The 13850-nt window shown below is 36.4% G+C and overlaps 1 long non-coding RNA gene across 1 annotated transcript in view; it reads left to right on the top strand.

Annotated features, from left to right (window-relative positions):
- Positions 1-13354, top strand: part of LOC128776546 (uncharacterized) — a 109934-nt gene extending 96580 nt beyond the window's left edge. Inside the window, exon 2 of the long non-coding RNA XR_008421689.1 lies at positions 10384-13354. This is a non-coding gene — a long non-coding RNA (uncharacterized LOC128776546). The remainder of the gene's footprint in view (positions 1-10383) is intronic.
- Positions 13355-13850: the final 496 nt, after the last annotated feature.

Raw genomic sequence — 13850 nt, 5'->3', positions numbered from 1 at the left:
TTCCAACCTTAAGAGGCTGATTTGGGTCAGTGTAACTGAAAAGCAGACATATGAGCAAAGACTTGAAAGAGGTGAGAAGGTTGGCCTTTTGAATATTTTGATAAGAGTGTTCTAGACAGAGGAAATATATATATCAATAATAATTATGTTCCATTTTTATATTACTGATACTGATTATTTTGTGTCTTCTCTTGTTTTACTTGATTAATCTTTCAAGAAGTTGGCCAATTGTATGTTATTTTTATTGTTATTTTTATTAAAAAATTTCTTTTTCAATGTTTATTTATTTTTGAGAGACAGAGAGAGACAGAGTGTGAGTTGGGGAGGCACAGAGAGTGAGGGAGACATAGAATCCAAAACAGGCTCCAGGCTCTGAGCTGTCAGCACAGATCCTGATGCGTGGCTTGAACCTACACACTGCGAGATTATGACCTGAGCCGAAATTGGATGCTTAACTGACTGAGCCACTCAGGTGCCCCACAAACTTTAAAATTTTTATCCTCTGTATTTCTGTTTTTATATGTACTTTTTATAAAAAGTATTTGCTTTTGTATTTTAATCTAGTTTATCTTTGCCTTTTAATTATAACATATGGCTCATTTATACTTAATATAATTACTGATATATTTTGGGTTAACTTTTGCCACCTTTTTGCTATTTGTACAACTTGTTGTATATTGTTTATTAATCTTTTCCCTGCTTTATTTATAATTGTGTTATTTCTGTTACTGCATTTTTTCCCACCCTTTAGTTGGAATTTGTAACTTTCTATTCTTAGTGGCTACCCTACAAAATACATGACACTTCATTTATCAAATGCCAAGTTATTTAATATATTTTTTTTCCTGAGGAGGAGCTGGGATTAAAAACCAGCAGTCAACCTCCAGAGGCCATTCTTTTGCCCTATTTTCATATACATTGCAGATTGAGAGATTAAGGTCACATCACATAGCTGAATTTAGACTCTGTTTTTCTGATGTCCTAGGTCAGATACATTTCTCAATAAACTAGGATTTACCTCAGAAGCCTCACAAAATCATGAGAATAAAATCTATTACTTTGGGTTCAAGAGGTTCAAAATCTCTTATTTGATTCATTATAATGAATTGTGAATTACTTCAGAATCCCATATGTTGTTTTTGTTTGAGTAAAATCTGAAATATATTAAAAAATACCTACTGCTGTGTTGCCTATTTGCTTTTCTCTTTTTAAATGTCCTATTGAGAAGTGCTGCAGAAATTTTGTCCTGACATGTGGGGGCCCAACTATTTCCTGCCACACTCAGCTTGGGGGACATAGCCTCTGGGTTATACTCTTTTGAAATTGTCCTGCTGAAGTGCATGTTTTGATTTTGGGATTTTCCAGATGCTTCATAAGCAGGTCCCATGTGTTAAAATTTTTGGAAATTCAGCATGTTTCTCAATGTGAGGCATCTAAGTAGTCCACAAATTTAGGACAGTTACTCTATTAGCTGCGATGAGGAGATTGCTATTGCTATTTAATTTCATTCTATTGTTTACATATTATATGTTTATTCTTCTGTGTTTTATTTTTTTATTTTCTCTGGGTTTTTCAAAAGTCTCTACGTTTAACATTTTGAGCAATTGGATTTTTATATATAATTAGATCCTCTGGCTACTTAAATTGAAGACACATCATAAGTCCAAAGCAAATTCAGATAAATAAATGTATAATACATTCACTTCTGAAAGGAGGTTATCTTTATGTTAAAATTTTCTGCTTATTTCAAGTCTCAGAATCATAGCATCACATAATTAAAGAATTGGAAAGATAGATACTATGTACACATTCTTTCTCACCTTACCAATGAGGAACTGAGACCAAGAATATTTAACAGATGGGTAATGGCTGAACTAATCCTAGAACCCAAATTTCCTTATTCCTGATATAAAGCCCAGAAACATATGTCATAGACCCTAAAAATAATGGCTTCAAACATTGGTAAAGTGTCATTGTGAAATATTGTGATTTCATAATAAGTCCAAAATTTAGTCTCTGTTTAGGTATCTGAAAGTTAATCTTGTCTTAACATTTCTAAACCAGTCATTTTGATAGGCACCAAGGACTTAGTGGTGAGAAAAACAGATGTCATCTCAGCTTTTAACAATTAACAAATCATACAAATAAATGTGAGGGGCACCTGGGTGGCTCAGTTGGTTAAGTGTCCAACTTCAGCTTGGGTCATGATCTCACAGTTCATGAGTTTGAGCCTCACATTGGGCTCTGTGCTGACAGCTCAGAGCCTGAAGCCTGCTTCAGATTGTGTGTCTCCCTCTCTTTTTGCCCCTCCCCTGGCTCTCACTCTGTCTCTGTCTCTCTCTCTCTGTCTCTAAAATAAACAAACACTGAAAAAAAATTTTTTTTAATGTGAAATTGCAACTGATATTAATATTCATCCCCTTTTCCCAACTCATTCTAGTCACTTCTTACTCAAACCCAGTCCAAACTTCCTTTATTGATAGAAGCTTTCAGATATGGCCAGGTCAGGCACCCTCCTGTCATTGTACATGTTTTTATTCACTCTCATGGGAGGCCACACAGACTGAAGGTGTGTGAACTATACCATGGAGAACCTAATAGGCCTGGTGAAGACTTGAGTTTTAAGTTGATGCAATGAAAAGACTTTCACTGGCTAATTGGATATTCTTATTCAAATACTTTCTAGGTTTTAAAAAAGATTGCTTGGCTGCCTTCTTGGAAGTCAGTAAGCATAGTTGAAGGGAGTCACTTAGAAAGCTGCTGCAGTAGTCCAATAAAAGATAATGGTAGCTGACCTTAAGGAATGTTGCTTAAGAGAGAAATGGATGAATTTCAGAGATATTTAGGCACTAAATTGAAAGGACATGAGTTAAGAAATATTATGGATATGATAAATAGCAAAATAGTGACAAATATGTTCAGGTCTTCTCACTAAAAAGTGAAGCCTTTCTTCACTCTATTGAATGTAAACTGGCCTTGTGCCCAGCCTTGGTCAATGGAACAGCAGCAAATAGAGTCTTAAAAAGCATTTGCATATTAGGGATCTCTCGCACTGAGCTTAAAACTGTACCCTGTGCACAGTCTGGCCTGCTAGAGGATAAGAAACCATGCATCAAGAGACTCCAGGCTGTTCCAGCCAAGGTCCTTGAAGAAGCTGAGCTAACAGCTGTCAGCCTGGGCCACACCCAAAGGCCATCAGGCTGAACACAGCTCCAACTGCTGACCAACTGATATTCAAGCTAAATAAATGTTGTTGCCTAAACTGACAAAGTTGTGGGGTGGTTTGTTACACAGTAAATTCTAACTGGTACTGTATGTGAAAGAGAAAGAAGTCTATGAAATGAAAAATACTGATATGTTTAAAGAGATGGATACTATATGAAGATTCCTAAAGTATAAGTTCTATCTCCTCTCATTCCTGTTTGAGTAGTTCAACTGCAACTAAATGCATCTAGTTAACAGCCCATTCTATACACATCAATTCCACTAGCCTAAAAAGTTTTTTCTTTCAAAGGTTTGCCTCCTAATTCATCTTTTACATATTACAATATCCCCCCCCCCATCCCCGCATAGAGGTTTTTGGGTTTATATTTTCTTTGTTTTGTATTCTTAGTTGGTGCTTAGAAAGGATTTTAAAAAAATCAGTTGCACGTGTCAGTGATTGAAAATATGAAAAATGCTTTCAAAATTTAAATCATATATATGTCTAAGTAGCTAGGGAAAGATTTTATTGAAAACCTTTGATGTGAGACTCCTATATGCATATCGTTATTAATTTAAAACATCTATTTATAAATCTGAACACTGTAATACAACTACTTGACATGATGGAAACTTCTAAAAATGTAAGGAATGCTTTATGTATCTGAATGCAGGAAAAAGTACTGGGTTCATATTAGCTTTCAAATTGGTTTTAAGGTCCCACACAAATAATAGAGAAAATTCTGTCCTCTGAAATATATTCTTTACAGATCTGAGATAATGTTAGTTGTGATGTCTATCTGACATGTATGTTTATTTTCATACATAATAAATTTTAACAAGGGAAAATATTAGACACAGAAATAAGTATAATTAAAACCGTGCAGTTACCACTTTTGTGATAATTGAGAATGTTTTCTTCACCACCATGAAAGCCAACCTGATTATTTTGGGACACACCGATCAAATTGCTATTTCTTTTTGTGATGTGAAGATTTTTCACACTTTCATAGAGAACAAAGAACTTTGGAAAGGAACCAAACTTCTTAACTTCTTTTTATTTTTAATTAAAAAAAGTTTTCTTTAATGTTTTTATTTATTTTTGAGAGAGAGAGAGAGAGAGAGAACGACCTGGGGAGGGGCAGAGAGAGAGGGAGACACAGATCCGAAGCAGGCTCCAGGGTCCAAGCTGTCAGCACAGAGCCTGATGCAGGGCTCGAACTCTGACCCCCTAGATCATGACCTGAGCCGAAGCCAGACATTCAACTGACTTAGCCACCTGGGCTCCTCTAAACTTCTTCTTTGTGATTTTGCAAGGTCTCGGATATTGATATGGCTGATAGTTTCAGGTTACCAAACTCTAATTGAAAAATCTATCAGAGATTTTTTATTTTCCTTGGTCCTAAAGGTAGTACCAGTAGTGTATAATCTACTTCTTCATTAGAGAAATGGTTAAACAATGCATTTAATGCAGATTTCAATAACGTGATAATACCTTATCTTGCGGTGACAGAATAACTTCAGAGTGTCACCTTATTAAATTTGGTTTTAAAATTGCAAACTGGCAGAGTTAATTATTTATGAAGTCTGGTTATTCTGAACTAGAGAACACATTCTTGAAGTTCTTAATATCATTCTGTTCAAAAAATGGTCTGTGAACTTACTCTCACTATATATATATACATATATATATATACGTATATATATATGTATATATATATTCATTAAAAAATCATATCATTAAGTTAAATAAGCTTTGAATTTTGGTGACTATATGGTTTTGAAAACAAATGATCATGATCATTTACTGAACACTAACTTTATGGTATGCCCTGTTACATTTTTATTATTTTACTTAATTTTATAACCTATATGGTTGATTCTACTATTATAGATGAGGCACAGATTGGCTAAGTAACCTGTTTCAAGTGACACAGTCAGTAAATGGTGGAGATGGAACCACATGAAAACATGCTGACACTCTGGCATGATTTTCACCTTGAAAGTTCATTACAACTTATAGTATATGACACTTACCTACATTGACACTTAAACTTAGTGGTATCTGTCCCAATTGGGAGTTGAAGAAGCTAGATATATGATAAGTTTATACTTTGATTTCTGGTTCTACATATTTAAGTAATTTTATAACAAAAATGGTTTAAATAAACATGGGGGGGGAGTGTGAGCTTAAATAACTTTTTCCTTTAAAAGCACCCATATATTACTCGGCTTTGATACACTGTACTGATTCCATCCAAGTTCAATATTCTATGATTATGTGATTCCTTTGGCTGTGGATTTTGGTCTTATAGGAGCCATTTCAAATTACTTCAGTGGCTGTTGTGTAATCCTACTGTACTAGGAAAGAGTTAGGCTCTTTATACACGGGAGACTGTGTTTATTAAACTCATCCACACCCTGTGGTGTGTTTTTATGCACACTCCCTTTGTCTTCTGAAGGAAGTTTCTGCATGTGGGAGAAGGGTGTGAAGGAAAACACAATCCTGGACGCTGCCTGTATGATGAATACAACTGAGACACAAAAGCATCTGCTGGGTTAAAGGCACCAGCTGTTGGCCATACAATGCTGTTGGTCAGGAAATTAAGAAAACTGTGGTGTCAGTGGATCAAGCTGTGAAGAGCTTTATAAAGACTAAATATTGCTATCCACGCTGACATTTGATCAATACAAAGGACTTAAATAAAATATACTTATTTCAAGACTATTTCCTTTTCATTCCATTTTTATTACTGATTTTAGTCAAATAATTTTGAACCATTCTTGAAAAAGAATGAGCTTAATGGTGTGTAAAAAAACTGACCTATGATGAAAGAGATTTCTACCTTTAATTAATCTTTTTTTCCCATCCTCTCCAAAAAAACTTTGTTTATATTTCATGTCAGAAAACACTTCTGAAACTGATTTCACTTTTACTTTGTAATTATTGATTATCCTGACTTTCCCTTCGTCTGTAGCCCCCCTTAATGAAACATAAGGTCTGAATTTCAAAAAAATGTATGCACCTGTTTACTTTTAGGACTTGTCTACAATATTTTTTGTAAAATCAATGAACTATGTTTGTATTGGCAAAGCACTCATGGTCCTGAAGGGTTGTCTTGTAATGTGCCATCGTGGTAAATCACATTTGATTGGTAACTAAGAGTAGAACAGTCTTATAATTCCTTGAAAGGTGGAAGGCTTACATTTTGTAAAATAAAGGAAGGATTCTGAATTTATTTAATGCATTATTTGCATTTAAATACAAATAAATACAGCAGAGAAACTATTATAATTGAGCAAATACACTCAGCTTTAAGCTTCTTAGAAGCTCTGCAAAATGTAAAATTAAAATAGATTACAGAATTGATTCTCTGATTATCAGAAGGAAAGAAACACTTTTTCTAATGGGTCTTTGAGTATTTGGGCAGAAATACTTCACTCTTTGGTGCACCTGGGTGGCTCAGTTGGTTAAGTGCCTAACTCTTGATTTCACCTCAAGTCATGATCTTACAGTTGTAGTCGGGCTCTACACTGACAACCTGGAGCCTGCTTAGGATTCAATGCCTCCCTCTCTCTCTATCCCTCCCCTGTTTGTGCTCTCTCTCTCTCTCTCAAAATAAATAAATCTGTTTGAGTTCTCTCTGTCTCTAAATGAATGAATAAATAAATAAATAAATAAATAAATAAATAAATAAATAAAAGAAATACTTTATGTTGATGCCTAATGTTCTATCCATATGGAGTGATATCCATTTGTATAACACTCCTAGCTCTCTAGTCCCCCAGCCTGCCATTTTTCTTCCCAGGGTGGTCAAAGGGATTACCTGTATGTTGGGCACTGGCCTTTGAACACTGCTTCTCAGTCAGATGGGGCTGCAAATGGTGGCAGAGGTAGTTTCTTGCTTCTCCTTTCTCTATCAGGTCCAGAGAAACAAAATGACCTGGGAAAGTGTGTTTGCTATTCAAATTCAAAATTTCCTTTGGGTAAGTTTTCCAAGACCAAAGCAGCCAAACTGAAAGCTAGCTCTACACCATCAAGTAATATCTTCCAACTTACCATTCATAATATGAGATTCTGGGTCTTCATCTGCTGACACTTTTGTTTTATTTCACAATGGATACAAACCCTAGAGAGATGAGAAGGCTGCTTTGTATTATGCCACTTTTACCCTCATCTTAGCATATTCCTTGGCAAGACTCCTTAGGAAGCTTGTGAAACAGAAGACAAGGCATATAATTTGTAGATAAAAATACATATGGAGAGACCTGGGGTAGAGTCAGGACTTTGAGCCTTGCATTTTACTAGGACACTCAGTGTACCTTCAATGTGAATACTGTGCTATGGCCTATGTTGTGGAGTGTGGCTGGGTTTCCACGTGGAGTTAGGATTCAGGCTTAGGCCTATGAAAATATCACCATTAAAGACCACTGCAGCTTATAGTAAGGAACATTTCCTTTGGCAAGTATTAATTTCCATAGATTTCCATAGAGGTGGTGGGCCTTAAGCAAAGGAGTAGGCCTCAGTAAAGGCAGAGGACTATGCAAACATAGATGTGTCTTAAGAGCTTCAGTTCAGATAACATCGGCCAAGAGGACTGGGATAGCTCAAGAAAACTGCAAGAACAATGTAGCCCTTAGTCAAAATATCAACTTGGTGTCAGGTGTTCTATATGTGACTACCTATGAGCAGGCATAGGATACAAAAATGGTCTTCATTCACAGACTATCAGGAGCTTAGCCACCATTGGCTGTGTTGGCTATGTTTTCCAATTAACTTTGCAGGACACTTGTAGTGCCAGCTCTGGGTAGGAGGCACTATTTGCTATTGCTTTGACCTGCCTTTGGAGCCAAGAGAGAGAACAGGAAAAGAATAGTCTGGGATTCATGAGACCTGTACTGACCCAAGAATCACTTCATATTACAAAGTCCCACATTGCTCCGGATTTGTTCATTACATAAGCTCTAACCATGGCATGGAATTTTTCAAGACACAAATAATGACCTCTCTCAAATAAGTGATAGATTTTATTACTAACTCAATAAAAGGAACAAAAACTTTATAATCATTTAGTGATTTGATCCATTTTAGAGGTTTTTTTGGAGTTTTTTTCTAGCAGCGCAATCTTCACTGACCGCCAGTGAAGGACACCCAGGGGATCAGGGCTTAGTATAACGGCAGAGCCTTCATAATGATCTGAGCAGCAATGTCCTGATTTATCTTTAGCATTTCACTTTATTCCACCTAAAGTGACTGATATTTTGTAAACAAATATGTGAAAGCACCAATTATATTTACACTTAAAAAGACCATCAGAGTTTAGTAAACAAGTTCCATAATAAAATTAATAGTTTATGCTTTCCTGTTTTTGTTTTTAATACATTATTCTGGCCCTTTCATTTAGAAAGAAACCCACAATTATGTTACTGTTTTCAGATAGGTCTCGAATCTTGCTTTACAGTTGAGAGGGAAGTATGTATAACATTTGGAACCGAATTTGTTTCTTTTGTGATGTGACTGAATTTATCCCATGTCTGCAAACAATAGCTTAATTAAGTCCCCAAAGTGCCTTAGGGTGATAGAGGACAAGACTTAACGAATTTTGAGGCATTGCAGAATAACAAAAGAATTTTAAGTCATTGTTCCTCAGCTACAGGAGGGCCTTTTAGTGTATTCCGCTTTGAGGGGCCCTAACAATAGAGGTGCTGTTCCAGTCCTGAGTTCCCATTCCTGAGTTAGTTAGCAGAGACACCAAAGCCAAAAGGCACTAATGACTTGTGCCATCTGGCTTGTCAGCAACCAGTTTTAGCGAAGTAGTTAAGAAATGTACTCATTATTTATGTACCCTGGCTCTATTATTCATTTTGATACATTTCCCCAATGTTTCCACTGATTAGTCAAGATCAAGATCCTGCCTGTGTCTTCTTGAGCATGTCCTTTATGAGAAGGGTTTTCAAATTAAGACAATTTTGTCATTCATTGGAGTAGCATATTCTTTTTGTACAAAACAAAAGTCTTTTAGGTAATTTGGTAAGCTATTTAGGAATGAGCTACTTAAAACATCTCATAAAGTCCCGCTGTTGGTAGGTTAATAAGTTTGTATTTAACACTGAGCATATTTGAAGCTTGAATAACATAGAATGCTAGAGTGGCTTATTTATAATTTTTTCTTCCTAAACTACTCAGATTTTGGTGTGATTAGAGTGGATGGCCACTTCCTTTCAGGTATCTAAATGCAGTCTGAGAATGTCTCCTTGTTTTCAAAATCATAGTTTCATTCTCACAGTTTTAGAGCTTGGATGAATCTAAATAAAAGGTAGGTAAATTTTTTTAACATCACCCAGTTTTTTGGAAATAGACCGATCTAAAGACTATCTTTGGCTCCTCTTAGATTTCTCTGCTGAACCAGTTTTTTTACTAAACTGCCTTTTAATGGGAGGTTTCTCAAAGGGCAGGTTCACATTTTACATTTCATTATGAAGAGATGAGAGGTGCAGAGAGGATAGGCCTCTTGTCCAAGGTCACACAGCTACTAAGTAGCAGAGGTGAGATTTGAATTGAGACTACATGAGATCCCAGAGTCTTTGATATTATAATTTCCCATGCAGCTTCCGGAGAGTTTCTCACTTAGCAAGTCTGAGTGGGGCTGGGGAGTCTGTTCTGTTGTTGTTTGTTTGTTTGTTTGTTTGGTGTGTGTGTGTGTGTGTGTGTGTGTGTGTGTATTTAACCGCCCAAATGAGGTGATTTTTTTCATCAGTAAAAGTTGGGAAACTTACCCAGTGAATAAACGTGTAATGTCCATCCTAGAAAAAGGAGAGATTTTTAACAATAATTTAGGTTTTGCTTAGAAATGAAAATACATCAATGCAAACTTAAAATTGTGTATGTTCTGTTCTGGGTTCCAGCTATCCGGATCCCAGATAGCTTTCTTTCTTATGAGTAAGCTGGGGAAAGTTGTTTTCCATAACTATTCAGGAGAATATCCTGAGCCTAATAAAAATGGCCTAACAGAAATTAGGCAGTAGGTCTGAAAAAACTGACCATGGTTGCTTTGTAAGAAAGTACTGAAAGAGGAGCCAGCCAAGTTATAAGGATGGACATTTTTCCTTTGTTCAGAAGCTTTTGTGACCTGCTGGGTTGAGCCAAGAACAGGAAATATGAAAGTCTCTGTTTTCTTCCAGGACCCTCTTTGGCCCACTGGATATACAGGAAGCGGTAAAAAGTTGTATGGTGGCTCTGTAGGAATTGAAAGTCCTTGGGCAAATCAATCAGACCTGACTCTCCACATCAGCAAGCCAGGATAATAATATTGGCTAAACTTATTTGAATTCCATCTGGATTTACTTACTGGCAAGTGTAAAGTGTTTTCAAAATACCAAATATTATATAGGGCATCCAAGCAGCTTAAATTTCAGCTGCCCTATCCTTTCCTTTCCTGCACTGCTCAGCATGGTGGGATATAGTGAAGCCCCAAACTGCTGGGCTCCCAGGTCCTGGCCCAATGCTGTCCTCATGTGCTGCTCATGCTGGCCAAGACCTGCCTTCGGGCCACCTACTCTCTATTAACCTCCAACAACAATTTTGGCAGTCCTAAAGAAAATTTTGTTTTTAGACTTAGTGATATCAGAATAAAACCATATGAATTCTCTGAAAGTACAAAAACTTATAATTGTTACTGAAAATGTTTAACTTTCCCAGCATGTAATTGGGAACCTCCCCCCTCCCCTCACCCCCAAAACATAGGCCTGTCAGACCACGCTAACATGCTTGAGAAATACATGTGCCTCTGGATGCATAAAATATTTTAATATTTTAAAACCATCTCTAGTTTTCTTACCATGTATATTTGTTTACTGTACACCATAGAAAGCCTTATTTCTCTATATATGTAGGGTATCCGAAAAATGCAACTTTGGGCCTCTGTAGTAAGTTTCCACACATACCATCTCTTTGGGATATCTAAAACCTTCTACATGAACTTCCTAATGTTGATGGACTCAAAATCCCCTGGATTTCTATCCTCTGGGAACACTTCTCCAAAGCAGAAGAGCAAAGGTAAAGAAATGCTGGATTGAAAAAAAAAAAAAGCAAGTGACAAGTGAATACAGGAAAATTCTACCTTAAGAAGTTTCTCCATCTCATTGCCTCATTCTCAGAGCCTATTCAGTACTTGGAAAAATTCATAACCTGGCAAAATACAAGTATTCATTCTCCTCCAGGCTGTAAGCCAAATCAAACCATTCTTTTTAATTACAGGTGAATAATAACACCCTTAAATTTCTTACAAATAACGTCAGCCTCCTTTTGCTTTTGGACTGATGGAAGGTGATGAATGAAGACCTTTTAATTCAGCACAGCTGGATGTCTTTTGTTGCACTTCCTCTCAAACATTGCTGTGCAGATCTGGCCTATTTTGTCAGATGTGCTGAAAACAACCTGCCTGACTGGAGGTGGAAACAGCCTTCAAACAGAAGACATTTGTGTGATTGAATACCCTGTCGGGAAGGCAGCTGTGGCAGTCAATGTACGAGGTGGAAGATATGCCATTTGTTTGAGAGAGAGACAGTGTGTGTGTGTGTGTGTGTGTGTGTGTGCAAGTGTGTGTGTGTGTGTGTGTGTGTGCATGTGTGTGCAAGTGTGTTTTGATTTGATGGTTCTCCCAGGACTAAAGAAGGCCCCTCTAGTCAATTTTTGAAGCTGGTATGAAAGTGACGTTAGTACTGCTGTCAACTTTGAGGCTGTAAAAGAGAAGGCCTACTGTCTGGACTTAAAGCCTTTGTTCCCCTATGGCCTTCAGAAAGTCTGTGAGCTGCAGGCCTCTGTGACATCTGGATAAGGAGTTGACTTGCTACAGGTTGTAGCTTAGCTTCTTCCAAGAATGAATTCATAGCATTTCCCTGGGAAGATGGTGAAAGAGTTCAGTGGCCACCCTTCACCATTTCCCTGGCTTTCCATAGGCTTGCTTGAAATGAGTGATCTGTGACAGAGTGCATCTGGACCTTATCTCAGTAGTGCTGATCAGTGTCCACAGAGACATGAGTGTTGTCGCCCATAATAGATAGCTCAGCTGACTCCAGTTTACCAGGGATGTATTCTCTAGGCACAAGGGCCAAGCTGGTGAGCCAACAAACTAGTTTCCCAAGATGAAACAAAGCCTTGGACACTCTAAATGTTTTTTGCTAGACTAGGTGCAAAGTGTTTCTCAACTGCCTTGAGAGATAGGTTTTGTCTCCATTTTACAGATTTAAAAAATGATAATAAATGAGGCTTGGAAGAGTGATAGGTAGTAAATTTAGGAAGTAATAAATCTAGAGATTCACACCTGGGTTTAGCTTGAAATCCTGTGCTCTTAGACAAATTTGACTATTATCATTTTATCAGTGTCCAACAAAACTGAAAGAGATTATTTGAAAAAAGAAACCAGATTACACTTTAAGAAATGTATAATAATCTTATTCAAAAAGGTTTAAACTCTTAGGATTTATTTAATATGCAAACATAATTTGCTAGATTTTTAAAAATGTCCTCTTCTTCTCCTTTTAAATGAAAATAACCCCAACAATGATTACTAGATGTATTTGCAACACCAGGAAGAAAGAGGAAGAAGAAGACAAATGGTGGGTGAGACTCTCCTCTTCAGAACTCTGGTTTCGTTCCAATTGTCTTTAAATTCCTCGTGTGGAACCACACACCACAATTAATTCATTCAACAAACTCAGTGATTGATCATCAGCTAATAAGTACCTACTATAAGATTAGAGAGTTTAACGCTCCAGGTTTGAATATAAATGCTGTATTTGGAGGAATGTTGAATACAGTAAAGAAATGTCCTTAATTAGCTGGAAACCTAAGTTACTGAAGTAAGCTCTATATGTTTAAACTTTATTGCCTTCACATGCTAGATGTTTTGCAATATGTCTTTGGATATGTCTTTGTTTTGAGGGACTGTCCTGTACATTATAAACTTTTTAGCAATATCCTTGGCCTCTATCCACGGGTTGTCAACAGTACTCTTTCACAGTTGTGAAAATAAAAAATGTCTGTAGATATTGTGAAATGTCTCCTGGGAGGCAAATTGCCCTTGGTGGAGTACAACTGCTTTAAAAGATTTGTTACCATATAAAGCAAAAATTAAATCAATTTTGAAGATTATATATATGTATGTATGTATGTATGTATGTATGTATGTATATACCCAAAAAACACAAAGAACATGGGGTGATAATTGAATTACATTGTTATAAGTTTCCTATATATTTTTACATGTAATAGTTCACTACTGACTCTACACAGTTTGAAATAACTTGAAGATAGACATTGTAATTCCTAAAGCAACCACTAAAAAAGAAAAAACTGAAAGAGATATACTGAAAAGCCAATAGAGAAATAAAAAAGGAATACTAAAAACAATTGATTAACTCAAAAGAAGGCAGGCAAAAAGAAATGGATGAGCTATAATAACAACCAAACAATATGAGAAAAAAAGGAAAAAAAGTCACAAAATGGCAAATCTAGAACTAATAATATCAATAATTGCATTAAATGTAAATGAGCTAAGTTTTCTAATTAGAGGCAAAGAGTGTCAATCTGTATAAAGCAGCAAGATCCAACTATATACTGTTTCCAAAAGATACATTTTAATGAAAAG

This window comes from Panthera pardus, unplaced genomic scaffold (assembly GCF_024362965.1).
Source record: "Panthera pardus isolate Hobbes unplaced genomic scaffold, ASM2436296v1 HiC_scaffold_13, whole genome shotgun sequence".
Taxonomy (NCBI): Eukaryota; Metazoa; Chordata; class Mammalia; order Carnivora; family Felidae; genus Panthera; species Panthera pardus.
The sequence above is the reverse complement of the archived record's forward strand: the minus strand, read 5'-3'. Positions and strand labels throughout refer to the sequence as shown.